The sequence below is a fragment of the Eschrichtius robustus genome, chromosome 10, assembly GCF_028021215.1.
Source record: "Eschrichtius robustus isolate mEscRob2 chromosome 10, mEscRob2.pri, whole genome shotgun sequence".
Taxonomy (NCBI): domain Eukaryota; kingdom Metazoa; phylum Chordata; class Mammalia; order Artiodactyla; family Eschrichtiidae; genus Eschrichtius; species Eschrichtius robustus.
Window position 1 is genome coordinate 39,132,002 of NC_090833.1, and position 19,167 is coordinate 39,151,168.

General features: G+C 42.4%; 1 long non-coding RNA gene across 1 annotated transcript in view; it reads right to left on the reverse strand.

Moving 5' to 3' along the window:
* LOC137770214 (uncharacterized) overlaps positions 1 to 19,167 on the reverse strand; it is a 172,506-nt gene that overhangs the window by 135,980 nt on the left and 17,359 nt on the right. Inside the window, exon 2 of the long non-coding RNA XR_011075138.1 lies at positions 6,746 to 6,837. This is a non-coding gene — a long non-coding RNA (uncharacterized lncRNA). The remainder of the gene's footprint in view (positions 1 to 6,745; positions 6,838 to 19,167) is intronic.

Consider the following 19,167-nt stretch of genomic DNA (forward strand, 5'->3'; position numbering starts at 1 on the left):
AATTGTTGATCTAGGTAGCATCCTCTTGGAGAGTTGATGCTGAAAATGTCCGGGGATGGAATAAAAAAAGAAAAGAAAACAAACAAACAAACAAAACTTACTGAAGTCCAACTGTAGGTACTGCTTTCCCCTCTTCCATCAGGCTCATCATCCTCTCGGTAAAATTAAATTGGTCTGGCATAATTTGTACTTCACAAAATCGTGTTGATTACTACCCAGTACCTTGTGCTCTTCTAGATGGTTGCAAATTGATTGTTTGATGATTTGTTTTTGTATCTTCCCAGGTATCCAAGATAAGCTGAATAGTCTATAATTACTACAGTTGTGCTTTTCTCTGTTAAAAAAAAGAAAAAAAAAGATACTCCATCTGCAGAGTCTACTTGTCAGGACCTTCTCCTGTCCAATCTTGCTTTTCTAAAATAAAGGCTGGTGGTCCTGCAATTACAGTTGCCAATTCCTTAAGTGCCGTTGGATGTGAGTAATCAGGCCCTGCTGATTTGAATGTACTGAGCTTTCTGAAGTGCTCTTCAATCACTTCTTTCCCCTTGTTTGCCTTTGTATCTCCAATAAGATAGCACTTAATCTGGTTTAGTTTCCTTATCATTGCTGATTAAAAGGAAAAAAAAATGCTAAAAACACCGTGAAAGCCTTTGCTATTAGTTATTTTTTCATAGATTTTGTTTAGCAGTACTTGTTAATAGTTTTGTTAATAGTTTAGTGGTTGTATTTGCATCCTATAAATCCCTTCTGGTATTCTTCCTCCCTTCCACCCCTCCCTCCCTGCTTCCTTCTTTCCCTCCCTCCCTCGCTGTTTCCTTCCTTCCTTCCTATCTCCCTCTCCTGCCCCCAACTCTCTCTTTTTCTTAAATTTTTCATAGAGGGTGAGGTAAGGAGAAGGGAGGAAACACGAAAGAGGCGAAGAGCTCCATATAACTTTATGACAGAGATATTTATTAATCACCAAATATCCATGTGCTCCCCCAAATTGTCCAGCCTCCTTATAGTTGGGGCAAGAGGCATATGGCTAGTTCTGGCCAATAGGTACTTAAGAGCCATGAGTTCCCCTTGTCCTCTTTCTTCCTGCCCAGGTGAGCTGGGAGCCACATGTTCCAGATGGTGTACCAACAAAATGCAAGTGGCCTCAGTCATCACTTTGGTAACCGAGACCCCTGAGTCATCATTGGAAGGCAACAGTCCTACAGAGCCATATGACGCCCAGAGGCCCATGTGTTCAGCTGGTAAGATTTAGGGGTTTATTTCTGCAGCACCGTCTACCTTATCTTCACTAATACAGTACCAATTTCTGGACCAGTCAGATTAGGTTTTGCCAAGGGAACAAATTAACCCTGAAATCTAAGTGGCTTAACATAACAAAGGCTTAATTCTTACTTGTCGTTAAGTGGTAGCTAGTCTCCAAAGAGGGCTCCCAATGACTCTTAACTCCTGGTAGTCACACCCTTGTCTAGTCACCTCCCAGTCTGTCTCTGCACTGATCCCATGACTCACTTTAACCAAGAAAATGGAGCAGAAGCCTTAGGAAATCTTGACAGCCTCTGCACTTGAAGTCACTCATGGTATAAGAAGTCTGACCATCCCACTGCCAAAGAGAGGCCATGCGCAGATGGCTGGAGAATGAGACTCCACGTGGAGGAGCACTTAGGTGCCAGATCTCAGCAAAGAGGCCATCCTCAGTTCAATCCCAGTCAAGCTTTCCAAGGTCTCCAGCCCCAGCCACCATTTTGACTACAACCACATGAGACCCTAAGTGAGAAGAGCAGAAGAAATGCCCAGTGGAGCTTAACCAACATGCAGAAATGGGAGATAAAACAATAAATTGTGGTCTTAAGCCATTCTGTATGGGATAGCTTGCTGGTCATCAGTCGCTCACCGAAGCATGGTACACACCCAGTGTTGGTGTAAGGGGGTTGAGCTCCACACAGACATTCATGGAACCATGTTGATACAGGTTCTCCCATCTTGTATCTGCACCACTGGTGACATGTGACCTCCTTTATTGGAGTGGTGCAGTGGCAAGGGAAGAGAGGGCTGGTAGTTGCATACCAACTTTTTTTTTTACTTATTTATTTATTTATGGCTGTGTTGGATCTTTCTTTCTGTGTGAGGGCTTTCTCTAGTTGCGGCAAGTGGGGGCCACTCTTCATCGCGGTGCGCGGGCCTCTCACTATTGCGGCCTCTCTTGTTGCGGAGCACAGGCTCCAGACGCGCAGGCTCAGCAATTGTGGCTCACGGGCCCAGTTGCTCCGCGGCATGTGGGATCTTCCCAGACCAGGGCTCGAACCCGCGTCCCCTGCATTGGCAGGCAGATTCTCAACCACTGAGCCACCAGGGAAGCCCCATACCAACTTTTAAATGCTTCCATCTCTGTTGCCAGTCCACTGGTCAGTGAGAAATGTGGGGGAGTAAATGGAGAGTCAATGGGCATTAAATGTCTCTGCTGCAGATCTTGCCACCTAAAATTTGTCTTTTTTCCCCCTAGTATTTTATTTATTTATTTATTTATTTAATTTTTGACTGTGTTGGGTCTTCGTTGCTACGCATGGGCTTTCTCTAGTTGTGGCGAGTGGGGGCTACTTTTCGTTGTGGTGCGTGGGCTTCTCATAGCAGTGGCTTCTCTTGTTGTGGAGCATGGGCTCTAGACACACGGGCTTCAGTAGAGTTGGGGCGCGTGGGCTCTAGAGCGCAGGCTCAGTAGTTGTGGCGCACGGGCTTAGTTGCTCCACAGCATGTGGGATCTTCTCGGACCAGGGCTCGAACCTGTGTCCCCTGCATTGGCAGGCAGATACTTAACCACTGTGCCACCAGGGAAGCCCCTCCCCCTAGTATTTTTTAAAATTAATTTTTATTGGAGTATAGTTGATTTACAATGTTGTGTTAGTTTCTGCTGTACAGCAAAGTGAATCAGTTACACATAGACATATGTCCACTTTTTAGATTCTTTTCCCATATAGGTCATTACAGAGTATTGAGTAGAGTTCCCTGTGCTGTACAGTAGGTTCTTATTATCCCCGTAGTATTATAACAAGGTTTATCCAAGAGTCATCCAACTGGCTTTCCCATAATTGTAACCAGTGGTGTGCAGGACTGGCTCATACAGCTCAGAAGAGCCCACTGAGCATGTCTCCTCCCAATTCTGCATTCGGTGATGCCATGTTGGTAGCATGAAATCAGCTATGGTGGAAATATTTACATCACAGAAATCAGCAAATGCTCTAAGTCAAGACCCTCCTACTCCCAGCCTTGGTTAAGCTGGTTGTTAAATATTTACCAGACCACTAGTTGTACAAAATCCAAAATATACCTATTATTCAGGCTGGCCCTATATTCATGCATATTCACTTATTATAGGTAGAATTTTGAAAACTTGCCAACAATGGTCTTATCTTTTTATTCCACATATCAAATAATAGGCTGAACCCATAAATTGAAGATTTTTGTACAAACCTGAGTAAACTTTATTAATAATAAAAAAGATGACAATTTGAATTCAATTCTGAGAATGTAATAAGAATGTGCATATTTTTATAGTTAACTTCATTCTAGGACAGTATTGGAAATGCTGCTATAAAGTAAGTATAGAACATACCTATTTTCAGCTAGCATCAACAAGGATTTTATCATTCCAGTAATTATTGCATCTAATAACACTATCTTAGGTACTGATTTATTCTGGAAACTTCAGTATCTTTTAGAGTTTATAAAAGACTAAAATCTTTTCTTTTAAGCCTTGCTGAAAGAGTTAATTCATCTCCCTGTTCCAGGTCACCGACTCTTCCTTTCCTAGCCTTCACCCTCTACACACACAAAGAAAGGCCATCAATAAGGTTCAAGCTTCTATTATGGGATATGAAGCAATAACATTAGAAATAGCACCTTGGAGGCCCGAAGGAGTTAACAGATCTTTCAGCAGTGCCTACTTTACAGCTCTCGAGTATTTTGGATCCTGAAAACCTGATTATTTATTAAAAGTATGAGCAGAGTCCAGTTGGAGAAAAAAGCTCATTCACCAAGCAAGAAAGGATATGCTTGCAAACGACATTTGAAAATAAGATGACGAGAAAATTTTTGCTACAAACAACAAGGGATTTGAACTTAATCCACATCTAATTATGTGGCAAAATTAAGGACAAGATGGTTCCAGAATCAGGGAGACAAGTCAACTTTAAAATACTGTTTCCTGGGCAGAACCCAGTGAGACCACCTATGGATAAATTCGATGTTCACTAATTCAGAAGAAAAAGAAAGAATTCTCACTGTATCCAGAAACCAGCATATTTTCCATCACAACACTGATAATCTTATGGGAACTCTGATACCTTTTTGAGCTTTCGGGATTATTCCATATGTTAATCAAGGTTCTTTTGTTTACAAGTATGACTGATTCTATTTTCTAAAGATGTCCACATTAACATACATCGCATGTTCTTCTCACAATGTGATGGTAACACTCCTTCATTGAGAGGCAGTGGCCCTTTGAGCCTGGGTGGATCTTTGTAACTTCCTCCACAAATAGGATGAAGTGGAAATAACACCGCATGACTTTGGAAGCTAGGTCATAAAAGGTGATATGGCTTCCACCTGGCCCTCTCTCCCTGAGAACTGTACCTTTGGAGCCCTGAGCCTCCAGGGGAAAATCCGTCTACCTTGAAGCCACCATGATAAAGAAACCATAGATGGACAGAGAGATTTCCACATAGCTCCAGCTCTTCCAATCCCCAGCTGCTTGAGTCTTCCCAGGCCAGGCATAGGTAAGAGTTTAGACAATTTCAGCCCCTGGCCTTCAAACTACCCCAGCTGAAACCAAGTTGTAGTGGAAACAAGCTGTCCATGCTAAGCCTTGCTCAGAGTGCAGATTTTTAAGCAAAATAAGTGTTCTTATTTTAAGCCACTCAATTTTGGGGTGGTTTTTGTTACACAGCCATTGTAGCCGGAACAGCAAGTAACAGAAGCCCCTCAAGTTAGCATTATCAAAACAGTAGAGGTTATAGTATAAAGGTTCAAGAGTAGCCAATGGTGCCCCAGAAGAAGAGGCACAGCTGGGTCTCAGGATGGTTTGAATAGGAACTAAATTAGAAAACCAGCAGAGGCCAATCAGCTACTTTGCTCCAGTGCTGTCTCTTTTTCTCCTCCTGCCCTCTTCTCCAGTCTCTTACTTCAGTGCCCTCATTTGTCTCCCTGCACATCTGCTTCCTTCTCCCTGCAGTCAGGTGTTCTGTGCTTCTGCTGCCTATGGTGCAGTAACACAGCTCTTGAGTTGTACGTCCTTGGTTTAAGAGACCAGCCCACGCTAACTAGCATCCTTTCATTGCAGTGATAAATTCCTGGGAGAGAGGATCTAATTGGCTGGCCTTGAGTCTGATGTCTGCTTCCAGTGCCCTCAGTCAACACGGGGAAGGACCACATGGTACCAACATGGCTGCTACTCCCAATCCCCAGCCTCCTGGGAGAATTCTTAGAAGGGGGGCTCAGAGGCTTCTACACGTAACAATACACCTTATATAATTCTTGAGTATTGGAAGGCATTTTGGATGTTTTTAGCTGTACATAAAACTCTACCACAGACTCCCCTTTAATTTGCTTGTCATTTGTTTACAAACCTGCTTAGCTAGGTGGATACAACCTCCTCCCCACTCCCATCCCATCCTCACGATCTGAAAGGGTGCTTCTGGATCTCTGCAACAACAAAGGAAGTGGATCAGGTTGATGTGACCTCAAGGAGGCTGAACTCAATAATTAACCTTTTTTATTTCATTTTTATTTTTTGAGGCCCAATTTGTAATGTGAACTTGACTCCTTACTTTACTACCTTTTAGCTGTTAGGGCTTCTGAGCAACTGGGCCAATTAGAGATCACAGAGGCAGTCAGGGAAACTGAGGACTCTTGATGGACTTTGATAATTTCCCCCCTATTAAACATCTCCCTTTGCCAACTAACCTATGGTGTTATAAATAAGGATAGAGGTTGCCCCTGAGGGAAGGAGAGACTGCTTGGAACAGGGCCTGGCCCACAGAAAACAATGTTAACTATTATTATTATTACTACTATTATTATTAGTGCTCTTAGACTATTTCAAAATAATAGGAAAAAGCATCTCTACTTCTGCCTTTTACTATTCCATTCACTCCAACAGAACCCACTGCAATTAAGCATACATTGGTTGAATGCCTCTATGTGCCAGATCCAGGCAGGGCAAACACTGAAGGTATATTTCTGGCTGTTCCGGGTCCCCCACTGCAGAGACCTACACCTGTGGGAGGATATCTAGGCTGGCCACATCCCTGAAAGGTTCTGTGATTCATTTCTTCCCTGGGTCACTGCTGGTGCCGTTCAAAGTTTTATACATTTCTGTCCTGAGCCAGTGTGAACCGAGGGAACTCCTCTGGCTGGGTTTCCTTATGTGGAACCTGGCCAGGGGGAGGTGAAGCAGGATGGATTTGCTCTGTGTTTGTGTTTTGCTGCAGTGGTTGTGTTATGTTTTGTTTCACCCCGGCACCAGTCGACTTTACCTAAACAGAAACACCCTGTGTAGTCTTTTGTAACACCAGTATTATTTTAAGGAAACACAAGGAGGTGGGACAAAAGAAAATGGCCATTAATCAGAACTCCAGTCCCATGCAGCGCTCTCTACAACAAGGTGCCTTTAGAACCATCCACGTTGAACAGTTGTCTAGAGGTCATTTGTAACCACGGCGCTCAGCAGTGGACAGGACCAAAAATGATTAGTTACCTCCTTCAGGACTCACGGTCACTGTCATCTTCAGTAATTCCTGTTCTGCAGCTCACTTCTGGCACTGCATCAACAGATGAGCCAGGAACCCACTGAAATGAAATTGGTGAAAAACATAAGGGAAACATTGCTTCTAATTAGGCAAGTCTAATGCTCTAATGATTTCAAAACCAAAAATGAAAACAAAACAAAAAAACCAAGACCCTGAAGCAATGTTTTTTCATTTATTTCTTCCCTCCCTTCCCGAATAAGCAGCTTCCTGAGACCACCTTGATATATGTTCTTCTTCCCCTTCAGATACAGAACTGGGTGCTTTTTGCAGCTTGGTTTCTCTCCTGTCCTTACCCAGGCGGGTGCACAGCTAGGGAAGGGGGCAATGAGAGCTGGGGGAAGGAGGGCTACAACTCGGCAGTGAGCAGTGGATTCACCATCCCCCTTCCCGCTGCACTGCAGCCGTGGCATGTCGGGGGTGAAGAATCTTACCCACTTGGTTACTTCCAGGCAGGGTCATCAAGTGCTTTAAGGGCATGGACTCCCAGCCAAAATGCTTGGGTTTGAATCTTGGCTCAGCCACTTACCTTGTAGTTTGACCCCTCTGTTGCCTCACCTTTCCCGTATATAAAATGGGGATAATAATACTAATTACTTCTTAGACTTGTGGTGAGATTAAACGAGTTAGTACCTGTAAAACACTCAAAACAGAGCCTAGCACGTATTAACCACCCAGTAAATGTTAGCTATTACTATTATCACCTTGGAATATTTCCAAATCATAATTATGACACAACATCATTATATTATATTGTCTCCAAGCTGCATACCGTGAAACCAGCAATATGCAAACATCATCTAGTCCTTTGGCTATTTTAGTTACTAAACACTTTGTTATGTGATCCAAGGTGAAACACCTTGGGCTGACTGAAGTCAGTAAAGACTAACGTGAAGTTCCAGGATTCTATTTTGCCAGTAATCCTACTTCTAGGAATACTTTCCATGGGACTTTTCAGATACACAAGGACAAAGTACAAAGAAGCTCACTGCAGCATTATTTATATGGTGGAAAACTGGACACAGGCTACATGTGGAACAATCTGATTATGATTAGGTTAGGGGCAGCAAATACTACAAGTACTACATAGCCATTAAGAGGGGTGCTTTTGATGAATTTTTATGATAAGGAAATGCTCATGAAATAAATGTTAAGCAGAAAAGCAGGCTTCAAAACTGTGTGCACCAATTTGTATGGAAACACAAAAGACCCCGAATAGCCAAAGCAATCTTGAGAAAGAAAAACGGACCTGGAGAAATCAGGCTCCCTGACTTCAGACTATACTACAAAGCTACAGTAAGCAAGACAGTATGGTACTGGCACAAAAACAGAAATACAGATCAACGGAACAGGATAGAAAGCCCAGAGATAAACCCATGCACATATGGTCACCTTATCTTTGATAAAAGAGGCAAGAATATACAATGGAGAAAAGACAGCCTCTTCAATAATTGGTGCTGGGAAAACTGGACAGCTACATGTAGAAGAATGAAATTAGAACACTCCCTAACACCATACACAAAAATAAACTCAAAATGGATTAAAGACCTAAATGTAAGGCTAGACACTACAAAACTCTTAGAGGAAAACATAGGCAGAACACTCTATGACATAAATCACAGCAAGATCCTTTTTGACACACCTCCTAGAGAAATGGAAATAAAAACAAAAATAAATGAATGGGACCTAATGAAACTTAAAAGCTTTTGCACAGCAAAGGAAACCATAAACAAGACAAAAAAGACAACCTTCAGAATGGGAGAAAATATTTGCAAATAAAGCAACTGACAAAGGATTAATCTCCAAAATATACAAGCAGCTCATGCAGCTCAATATCAAAAAAACAAACAACCCAATCCAAAAATGGGCAGAAGACCTAAACAGACATTTCTCCAGAGAAGACATATAGATTGCCAACAAACACATGAAAGGATGCTCAACATCACTAATCATTAGAGAAATGCAAATCAAAACTACAGTGAGGTATCACCTCACACCAGTCAAAATGGCCATCATCAAAAAATCTACAAACAATAAGTGCTGGAGAGGGTGTGGAGAAAAGGGAACCCTCTTGCAGTTGGTGGGAATGTAAATTGATACAGCCACTATGGAGGACAGTATGGAGGTTCCTCAAAAAACTAAAAATAGAACTACCATAGGACCCAGCAATCCCACTACTGGGCATATACCCTGAGAAAACCATAATTCAAAGAGTCATGTACCCCGATGTTCATTGCAGCTCTATTTACAATAGCCAGGACATGGAAGCAACCTAAGTATCCACTGACAGATGAATGGATAAAGAAGATGTGGCACATATATACAATGGAATATTACTCAGCCATAAAAAGAAATGAAATTGAGTTATTTGTAGTGAGGTGGTTGGACCTAGAGACTGTCATACAGAGTGAAGTAGGTCAGAAAGAGAAAAACAAATACCATATGCTAACATATATGGAATATGGAATCTAAAAAAAAAAAAAGGTTCTGAAGAACCTAGGGGCAGGACAGGAATAAAGACGCAGACATAGAGAATGGACTTGAGGACACAGGGAGGGGGAAGGGTAAGCTGGGACGAAGTGAGAGAGTGGCATGGAGATATATACACTACCAAGTGTAAAATAGATAGCTAGTGGGAAGCAGCTGCATAGCACAGGGAGATCAACTCGGTGCTTTGTGCCAACCTAGAGGGGTGGGATAGGGAGGGTGGGAGGCAGACGCAAGAGGGAGGAGATATGGGGATATATGTATATGTATAGCTGATTCACTTTGTTATACAGCAGAATCTAACACGCCATTGTAAAGCAATTATACTCCAATGAAGATGTTAAAAAATAAATAAAATAAAATAAAATAAAAAACCAAAAAACTGTGTGCACAATAGGATCACATGTGGTAACTATGTATGCCCATTTGCAGAGAAAGAAGTCTAGGGAAATGCATCAAGATGTTAACAGGGCTTCCCTCGTGGCACAGTGGTTAGTAATCCATGTGCCAATGCAGGCGACACAGGTTCGAGCCCTGGTCCGGGAGGATCCCACATGCCGCAGAGCAACTAAACCCGTGCGCCACAACTACTGAGCCTGTGCTCTAGAGCCCGCGTGCCACAACTACTGAGCCCGAGTGCCACAGCTACTGAAGCCTGAGTGCCTAGAGCCCATTCTCTGCAACAAGAGAAGCCACTGCAGTGAGAAGCCCGTGCACCACAACGAAGAGTAGTCCCCGCTCACCACAACTAAAGAAAGCCCGTGTGCAGCAATGAAGACCCAACGCAGCCAAAAATAAATTAAAAAAAAAAAAAAAAAGATGTTAACAGTGGGGTTTCCAACAGGGGAAGAACTCAGTACATGGTTTTTATTTACATTTCTTTATATTTTTTGGTGTCTCCACGTTTTACACACAAACACAAATTATTTTTACATTTGGGGAAAACAGTAAGTCATAAAACCAAAACATTTAATAAAGCCTCTTTCAGAAGACACACAGTGGACTAACAGGAACTGAACACTTGTTTCCTAAACCCCTAGGTTTTTTTTTTTTCTTTCTTAAGCCCCAAACAACACCATAGAAAGAGACAGGTGTTGCTAACCCTTCAACTTAGCTTTGCTTTGGAAAGAAAACTATGAGAAATCTCAGTTAAAAAAAAAAAAAGAGAGAGAGAGAAGGAGGGAGGGAGGGAGGGAGGGAGGTGGGTGGGGGCAGTTAGAGAGGAGAGCAAGGGCCTCTTAGGGTAGAGGATACAACTTGGCATTGACTAATCACGACCATTTGTTTTCACAACATTGGGTAGAAACATCCTTGGCCCAAAGCAAAATGGAAGAGAGCCATCTATCAGCTCTTTTGGAAGAAGTAAAAAAAACAAAACAAAACAAAAAACTTCTGCGGTTAAAAAAAAAAAAAAGAAAGAAAAAGAATACTAATGCAAACAGGACATCAAACAAGTCCAAGTAGACAAGTAACAGAATTCCCATGCCTCTGCACGCAGAACCTTGCCAATAAACCACCCATTCTGAGTCCTACACCTAAGGAAAGATTATTAAGAAGAGCCCACTCTGCAAGGGCTTGGAAAACATCAGGGAATGCCAGTTTAAATTGCAGCCCACCTAACACCATTCAGCCCAGGGCGCAGGTACTGCCCTCTGCCTGGGGACCTTGCCCCTTCAGCTGTATGCTCAGGAGAGGGAGCTGTGCAGGAGCTGTGCCTTGGCCTGAGAGGCAAAATTAATAAAATTAGGATTATTTATGATGCAGGAGTGAGTTAATAATATTTTTCAAGAACCTGAAGGATTTATGTAGAGGAACTGCTGTTTTAGTAACTAAACCCTTTTGGATGGACTCCAAGACAAACCAGACTTGTCTGGCTTCCGCCCCGAGTCCCTCCACCTCTCGCAGTTTCTCCTGGCAAATAATCTCTTCTACTTCACTGGAGGGTGATGGTCAAGGAGATGACCTTCCAGGCTGCTTTATCAACCCCCGCCCCTATGTCAAAATATCTCTCAGCTTCTCTCTTTGTTCCTTCAAATCTCAAAGGAAGAATCAAGAGGGGAGGGGACGCCTTTTGCATGCCAGGAGCTGGCAGACACATTACCTCATTTAATTCCCACAAACACTTTGTGAGGTAGTCATAATTATCCCTATTTTGCTTGTTAGTGGATAGAGGAAATTTATCCTTTTAGCAGCTGGTAGGAGGATTCCTCTTGGGGACAGAACCATCTTTGTGGGGAAATGTCTTGACCAGCCTCTTTTGGCTACAACAGGGTGTATAGGGAAATGGGTGGAGAAAGGGGGGCGGTGTACTGTGGGCTCTTCACTCAGAAAGAAGGGAGGTAGAAGCAAGAGGAGGGGAGGAGGGTTAGAAAAAGACTGTGTGGGGCACAATGTGATCCCACGCTCAGAAGTATAGCTCTTCAAATCTCCAGTAAATTTACTCAATTCGTGAAACGCTTGTTGAAAGAGAATTTTCTGAATGGCCTTGTTGGCACAGGGTGAAACAGGAGCCCCATGTGTTTTACTTGAGATGGTGGCAGGTGGTTCCATAAGGAAATGTTTCCTAAATCAAAGAGTAGGAAGGTCCCACTTGACATCTGAGTTACATAAAGGAGGCGTAGCTGGGGGGCGGGGTACTGAGGCTCAGAGAAGTTAATCAACTTCCCTAGGGTCATACAACAGTGATGCGTACACTAGCGGAGGCAGAATTGAACCCAGGTCTGTGTGTTCTCCAATGTCTATTTTTTTACACTATTCCACGGGGTGCACTGAGATGGCTTTTCCCTCCCCAAAGCCAACTCTTCCACTGGTGTACTCCATCCACACATAGTAATAGTAGTGAATATTTATTGAGTGCCTACCACACCCCAGGCATTGTTGCACGCACTAGCTCATTCGGTGTTCACCATGTCACTGTATATTTGAGAGGATAATTATTCACATTTTAAAATATGGGAACTGCTGCTTAGAGAAGGTAAGACACTGGCTCAAGCTCCCACTGCTCTAAGTGGCGAAACCAGCATTTGAACCAGACTGTTGTGTTCTCTCATCTCATCCCTTCCCACCTCCTTCAAGAATGATTCCTCTCATTAACCCATCTAATTAACCCATTCTCTCCCTACCTCACCCTGGGCTGCACCCTGGGCTGGGATCTGGTGGGGTTTGTAGAGGCCAAGCAACACTGAACTCAAAAGAGGCTCTCACGAGCTCAGGTCAAAAGTCACCGTCCACAGCTCAGGCTACTCGTATAACTCGGAGGTTGGCAAACCTTTTCTCTAAAGGGCGTATCAGTAAACATCTTCAGCTTTATGGCCTCTGGTGCCAACCACTCTGCTGTCGTGACGTGAAAGCAGCCACAGACGTAAATGAATGAGCACAGCTGTGTTCCAGTAAGACTTTACTATGGACACTGAAATTTGAGTTTCATATAGTTTGTATGCATCACAAAATACTCTTCTTCTTTTGATTTTTTCCCCCCAACCATTTAAAAAAGGCAAAAACCATTCTTAGCATGAAAGGGACAGAAAAATGGGAGACAGGCTGGATTTGGCCCGCAGGTTACAGTTAGCTGACCCCTGGTTTTACTAAACCCCCTCCTTTTAGGTTCTGCACCAGCTGGGCCTGTGTCCAGGCTGAACAGCCTCTGAGCTGCGCTTCGATCCCTTCTGCCTTAAAGCCACACAGGTTCAGTTCCCGAGCCTCTGTTCATTGTTCTCTTATTAGGAGCTCCCCTCCAGTCCTACAGCTTCTCCTGCCGAACCAGAAGAGAAGAAATTGTCTGCTGTCCCTGAAGGAGGTGGCCATAAAATAAGACGAAACTGCCATCACTTAGATAACTGCCATCACTTAGATGACCCTCGTGAAGCCAAGCCCCGGGGATAGGTTAAAGGAGGGTCACCCTAAGGCTACGACAAGGTTTGAGAATAATATGCTTCAAATAGACTGAACATCCTAGAAGGAAATCTCTAGGCAGAGTGGAGAAGACATTGCTCAGAATCTGAGACCAAGAAAAGAATCCTAGAGTCAGAAGTAGACATGCAAGGGCCAGAGGGCAAGAGAAAGTAGGACGGGTGAAGGACAGGAATGCAACTCAGCCCAGGGCCAGGGGACAGCTTAGGTCCAGACCCAGAGAGAAGACTGAAATGCACTAAGGAAAGATTGAGAATAATAATAACTACCAATATTTATTAACCATCTGCTATGTTTCAGGCACTATATTGCTGGGTTCTTTACATATATTATCCTATTTAACCTTTTCAACACTCTAGTAAAATAGACATTTAAAAAAATCTCCTTGCATTTATTGTTCGTTTGTTTATTCATTTATTTATTTATTGTGCATCTTCCATGTAGCAGACACTGGGCTAGATGCTGAAGATATGTGAGTAAGCAAAAATAGACTTTGTATGTGCTCTCATGGAGACTATAGTCAAGTACAGGAACTGGCAACTTCTTTTCTGTAAAGGGCCAGAGTAATATTTAGGCTTTTCAAGCCATAAAGTCTGCTCTAACTACTCAGCTCTGCCACTGTAGTACAAAAGTGGCCACAGATCATATCGAAATAAGTGGGCATGGCTGCTTTTCAATAAAACTTTATTTATAAAAACAGGCTGCAGGCCAAAGCTGGAGATAGTTTGCTGACCCCTGGTTTAGGAGAAGAGAAACATTAAGCAAACAGTTACACAAATAACAATATTAAGTGCTATCATATAAGTTCCTCATAGTAAAAAAGTCTATGGAGGGATTTTACCTATTCAGAGAGATCAAAGATTTCCTAGAGGGGGTGGGCCTTACATCTAAATCTAGTAATTACTGAAGAGGGAGGCAAGACTATTGCAGACAGAGGACACAGTATGTGCAAAGGCCCTGTGGTAGAAGGGAGCATGACAAACATGAGCTTGAAGAAGATTTATGCAGATGGAGCAGAAAGAGTAAGATCAGGAATTTCCCTGGTGGTGCAGTAGTTAAGGATCCGCCTGCCAATGCACGGGACAAGGGTTCAATCCCTGGTCTGGGAAGATCCCACATGCCGCGGAGCAACTAAGTCCCTGCACCACAACTACTGAACCCTTGCGCCTAGAGCCCGTGCTCCACAACAAGAGAAGCCACTGCAATGAGAAGTCCGCACACCACAACAAAGAGTAGCCCCTGATCGCTGCAACTAGAGAAAGCCTGCGTGCACCACCAAAAACCCAATGCAGCCAAAAATAGATAAATAAATAAATAAAAGAGTAAGATCAGTGCATATAAGATGAGGCTGAAAAGGCAGGTAGGGGCCAGAACACATAAGATCTTATGGATCTTGTTAGGGAATTAGGTCTCTATTTAAATACAGAAACTATGGCACAGGAAGTTAAGTAACATGGTCAAGGCTGTATAGCTAGTGAAAGATGGAGCTAGAAGCGTCTGTTTATCTCTAGACCCAACTTCTGTATTCTGTCTATTCACTTTGGTTTCATATATGTTTGCCTAGTGTCTTTACAAATTTCCCTTTATGAAACTCCAAAAGCTCTCAACTAAACTAAAAGGAAAGGGAATTTTGTCCACACTTAGGCTAGAAACTTAGCAAGGCCTCGACATCAGCTGCAAACCAGAGTAAACCCGGTAGAGATGTCCTAGTTACAGAGAAGGAAGTACAAGGATTGGGGATAGCTGTGTATTCTCTTTTCATCTCTGATGTTCATGGAGTCTTATTAAATTGTTCTTTATATTCTGTGTCAAATAATGGCCTTTAGAATATTGCCAGACTCCTTAAACCAGCTCTGACGTTCCTTCGTGATCTAGTCCCTGCCTACCTCTGCAGTTCTGTCATCACCACCTCGTTTGCCACTCTCCCCTCTGAGAAAATTGGATGACTTGCTCTCCCGTAAAAGCTCCACGACTCCTCTTTAATTCCATACAGTTCCTTCTGCTGGAAGAGCACATGCCTAGCCCTGACCTTTGTCTGGACACTGTCTCTTCTTTAAAAGTCAACCCAGCAATGACTGCTCAGGCCTCCAGTTCTGCAGGTAGCCTTCCTGGCCTCTTCCCCACCTACCCAGAACACCGCGCTCCTCAGCTGTGCTCCCGCAGGTCCCTGTGTTAATAGCTAACATCCTAAATTACCGCTTGTGGTCAGCCTTCCCCACTGGCCTCTGTCTGACAGCAAAGAACTTATCTGATAGGCATTTACCATTTTCTATGTAGAGGTTAACTTGTTTAACTTGCTGTTACTCCACTTGTTTCTGCCTCTTAATTATCCTCATATTTCTCCTTTCGCGTTCGTAGGATCAGCAGTTCTCAAAGTGGGATCCCTGGTCTGACAGTATCAGCATCACCTGGGAACTTGCTAGAAATGCAAATTCTCCAGTTTTGCTGCATCTCAGGAATCAGAAACTCTAGGGGGTGGGGTCCAGCAATGTGTGTTTTTAATAAGCCTCCAGGCAGTTCTGATGTGCACTAACGTCTGCGAACCACTGCCTTGTAGGAAGTTACTGCTCATTAAACTGTTGTTGATTCTCTGAGGATGGTACCCTGTTATTTTCAATCTGGAAAAGAAAAAGAGTGACTGAGGAAATCACAAAGCTTTTATTAGGCTGGTTTTTTAGAGAAGGAATTTTCTGACATGATATTTGTGACTGGTTGAGTGAAGGCTCTCCTTGGTATGCCTTTAAAAACGACTGATTCTCCTCTGGTCTGGCTCAGTCTGGCTTGGGTGTGGTCTTGCTGAAGGGCAGGGGTTTGGATGAGATAACCTCACCAGGTGCCTTCCAGGGCTCAGGTTCTCTGCTTCTAGGATATTCTATACACTATGGAAGATACACTAGTTAGGGAGCAGGGCGGTATTGCTAGGGGACTTTGGGCTTTCAACCCACAAGGAAGTATCTACTTTTTTTTCCGCCTCATAAGGCGAGTCTCTGCCAGTCTAGAAGAGATGACCAGGACCTTTTGAGAAAGGTAATTGTTTGGTTTTAGGTCATAAAAATGAATCCTTGCTTTGTTTTCAAAGGAACATGCTCTTCATGCAACCTGTACAAACTGAATGACAAGTAGGTGAGGTCCAAGATTGGAAAGATAAAACTTCGTTTGTTGATTTTTGGCCTAGAGCTGAAACAATGGGACAAAGGAGTGGCTTGTTGGTATAAGCCCCATAAAACATAATATTGGTCATGTAAACAGAAGAAAATAGGAGAGGCTTAATGAGATAAATTACACTAGTCACCACAGTAGGGATTAAAATATTCTGATAAAGCAAACACTAAAAGGTCCAAAAGAAAGGATAAAGGGAAGAGTGATAACTTCAGACTGGGAAACAATGGATCCTTCTATCTTGGGCTCCTCTGACAAGAGGAGCTTTCAGAGGCTGCCTCGGCCGACTAGGAGCGCCCATTAAGATCCCACTCTTCATCCAAAAAAGAAAAAAAAAAATTCCCCTCTACTCAAACCACGGGCAGACAAAGCCAACACATTCTGTCCTTCTTTTCTTCCTTTCTTTTTTCCCCTTCACAATTGCAAAGCAATCCATTTTGCTCTGGAAGTCTGTGAAGGGAATAAAAGCATTCACAGGTTTGCAACTCTGTATTTGCCTTCTCTAGATTTGCTGGCCTGACTTCCAAAGTGTGAATCGGCCGCTGTTCTCCAGCTCAGGGGAAAACAGCCAACTTATTGATGTTTAAGATTGCCCATGCAAAGAACAAAAAAAAAAAAGACTGCCCACGTACCTGTATGAATGGCAACTTTTTCATAACTGTTTTCATAAGGACGTTTGAACAACTGAAGTACAGCGCATGGATTCGTGCTGTTTAATAGCACTGCCAGGTCTGGAGTCGACAGTATACGTTTGTATAGTTATCTTTATTAAAGTGTACATCTCTAACTATGAAGAAATAGAACTTTTTCAAAACTTAGAACGGGTGAACTCTCACTGGCTCACACTTCCATAAACTTCTTGGCAAGGGTGATGAGCGCAAGGTTGCCAAAAGCCAGTGAGCATTTCAAAGACAATAGAATAATAACAACAACAGCAAGCAGGCTACCAGACCCAGCTTCAGGTGCAGAGCTGACAGTACAACTGCTAGAGAGGACTCCACCTGTGCTTTTCAGGAAAATCCTTCCTGAACGTCCAAACGGAGCCTAGGTGTTTTCAAGATAAACTTTTGTTGGTGGGTTTGGTTGTTTTTAAAAGTAATGTGTATGCATTTGTTATGGAAAACATTAAAAATGCAAAGATATTAAAGAAAAAATTAAAACAGCTTGTGATCACAAAGGCCTACATAAAGTCACATTTTGGCTTATTTCTTTCTAGGCTTTTTTCTGTGCATATAAAGATGTACACACAGACACACATACAAATACACACAAGTATTATCCAATTCAATATCATAATATGATATACTACATTCACTATTAGACAGTTACTACTGTGGAACCTATTTTTTTCACTTAACAATGATAAACATTTTCTTGCCAAAAAAATTTGAAAGCAAAGGTTGTAAATTGGTAGCCAATAAATAGATCTGATTGGCTCACCGGGTGTTCAACCACATGGAGCTCAGCTGATCCTGTGAGATAGGGCCGTGCTTTCTACTTTACTGCAGTCCCCACTGCTCCCTATTGTTCTCCAACTGAGATTGTCAGTTGCTGTTTGTAATTTCACTTAACACTCTTTAAAAAAAAAGTGATAGAACTAAGAGGAAAGTGAAATAGTTCTTCTTTTCTCCATGTCTCCACTTTATATCCAGACTACTTCACTCACTTCTATTACTGCCTGGCACCCAAGTTTGGAATCCTTTTACTAAAGCATGCTTTGTAAAGGCTTTTGAAAATATAGCATTATATGACTTCCATAATTTATTGAACCAAATCACTGTTGTTGGGCATTCAAGTTGTTTCCAGTTTGTTGATATTACCAGTAATACTGGAAGGAACATCTTTTTACACAACTGTGAAAGATAAATTCCTAGAAGCAGAATTGCTTTTTAAGAGTAGAAATATTTTCAAATTTTTGGTATATACTTCCAAATGCCTTTCAGAAAAATTGCACCAAATACATTCTACTAACAGTGGAGGACTTTGCTTATTTCCCTGACTCTCTAGGCCAGAGCATTACTACACTTTTTGGTACCAGTATTTGCCAATTTGAGGAGTTAAAAATGGCATTTTGGGCATCATACTAAGTGGAATAAGTCTGACAAAGACGAATACTGCATGATCTCACTTATATGGGGAATCTGGGGAAAAAAGGCATTTCATTTTTGCTTTAATATGTATTTCATATTCATTTTTTTCATATAATTGACAATTGTATTTCCTTTGGAAATTGCCTGTTCATGTGTTTGCTCATTTTTCTACTAGGATAGTCATAGTTTCCTGAGTGGATTATATAAGTTTCATATATTAATGATATTACTTTACTTGATCATCTATGCTACAAGATTTCCCCATTTCTTTTTTTTTCCCCATTTCTTATATTAATGTTTTTCATTTTTTTCACCTGCTGAAGCATTTAACATTCATGTGGTCAAACGTGGCAATACTTTGTTCTCTTCCTTTGCTTTTATGCTTACAAAGCTCTCTATCTTGTGATCAGGTAAAATTTTTCCTATATGTTCTTCTATTCTTTTATGGCTTCTCTTTTTACATTTATGCTTGTAGTAACTATCTTGCCCTCTCAGCAACATGGTCCAGGGCTCTGCAGTAAAGCACTCTGTTTCTTGGCTCTGTGTACTGCATTATCCAGGGCTACCTCTTAACTTCTCTATCTTCTCAGTCTCATAATGGCTCTTTGCATTTTCACAATCTTTTTTTTTTTTTAATTTATTTATTTATGGCTGTGCTGGGTCTTCGTTTCTGTGCGAGGGCTTTCTCTCGTTGTGGCAAGCGGGGGCCACTCTTCATCGCGGTGCGC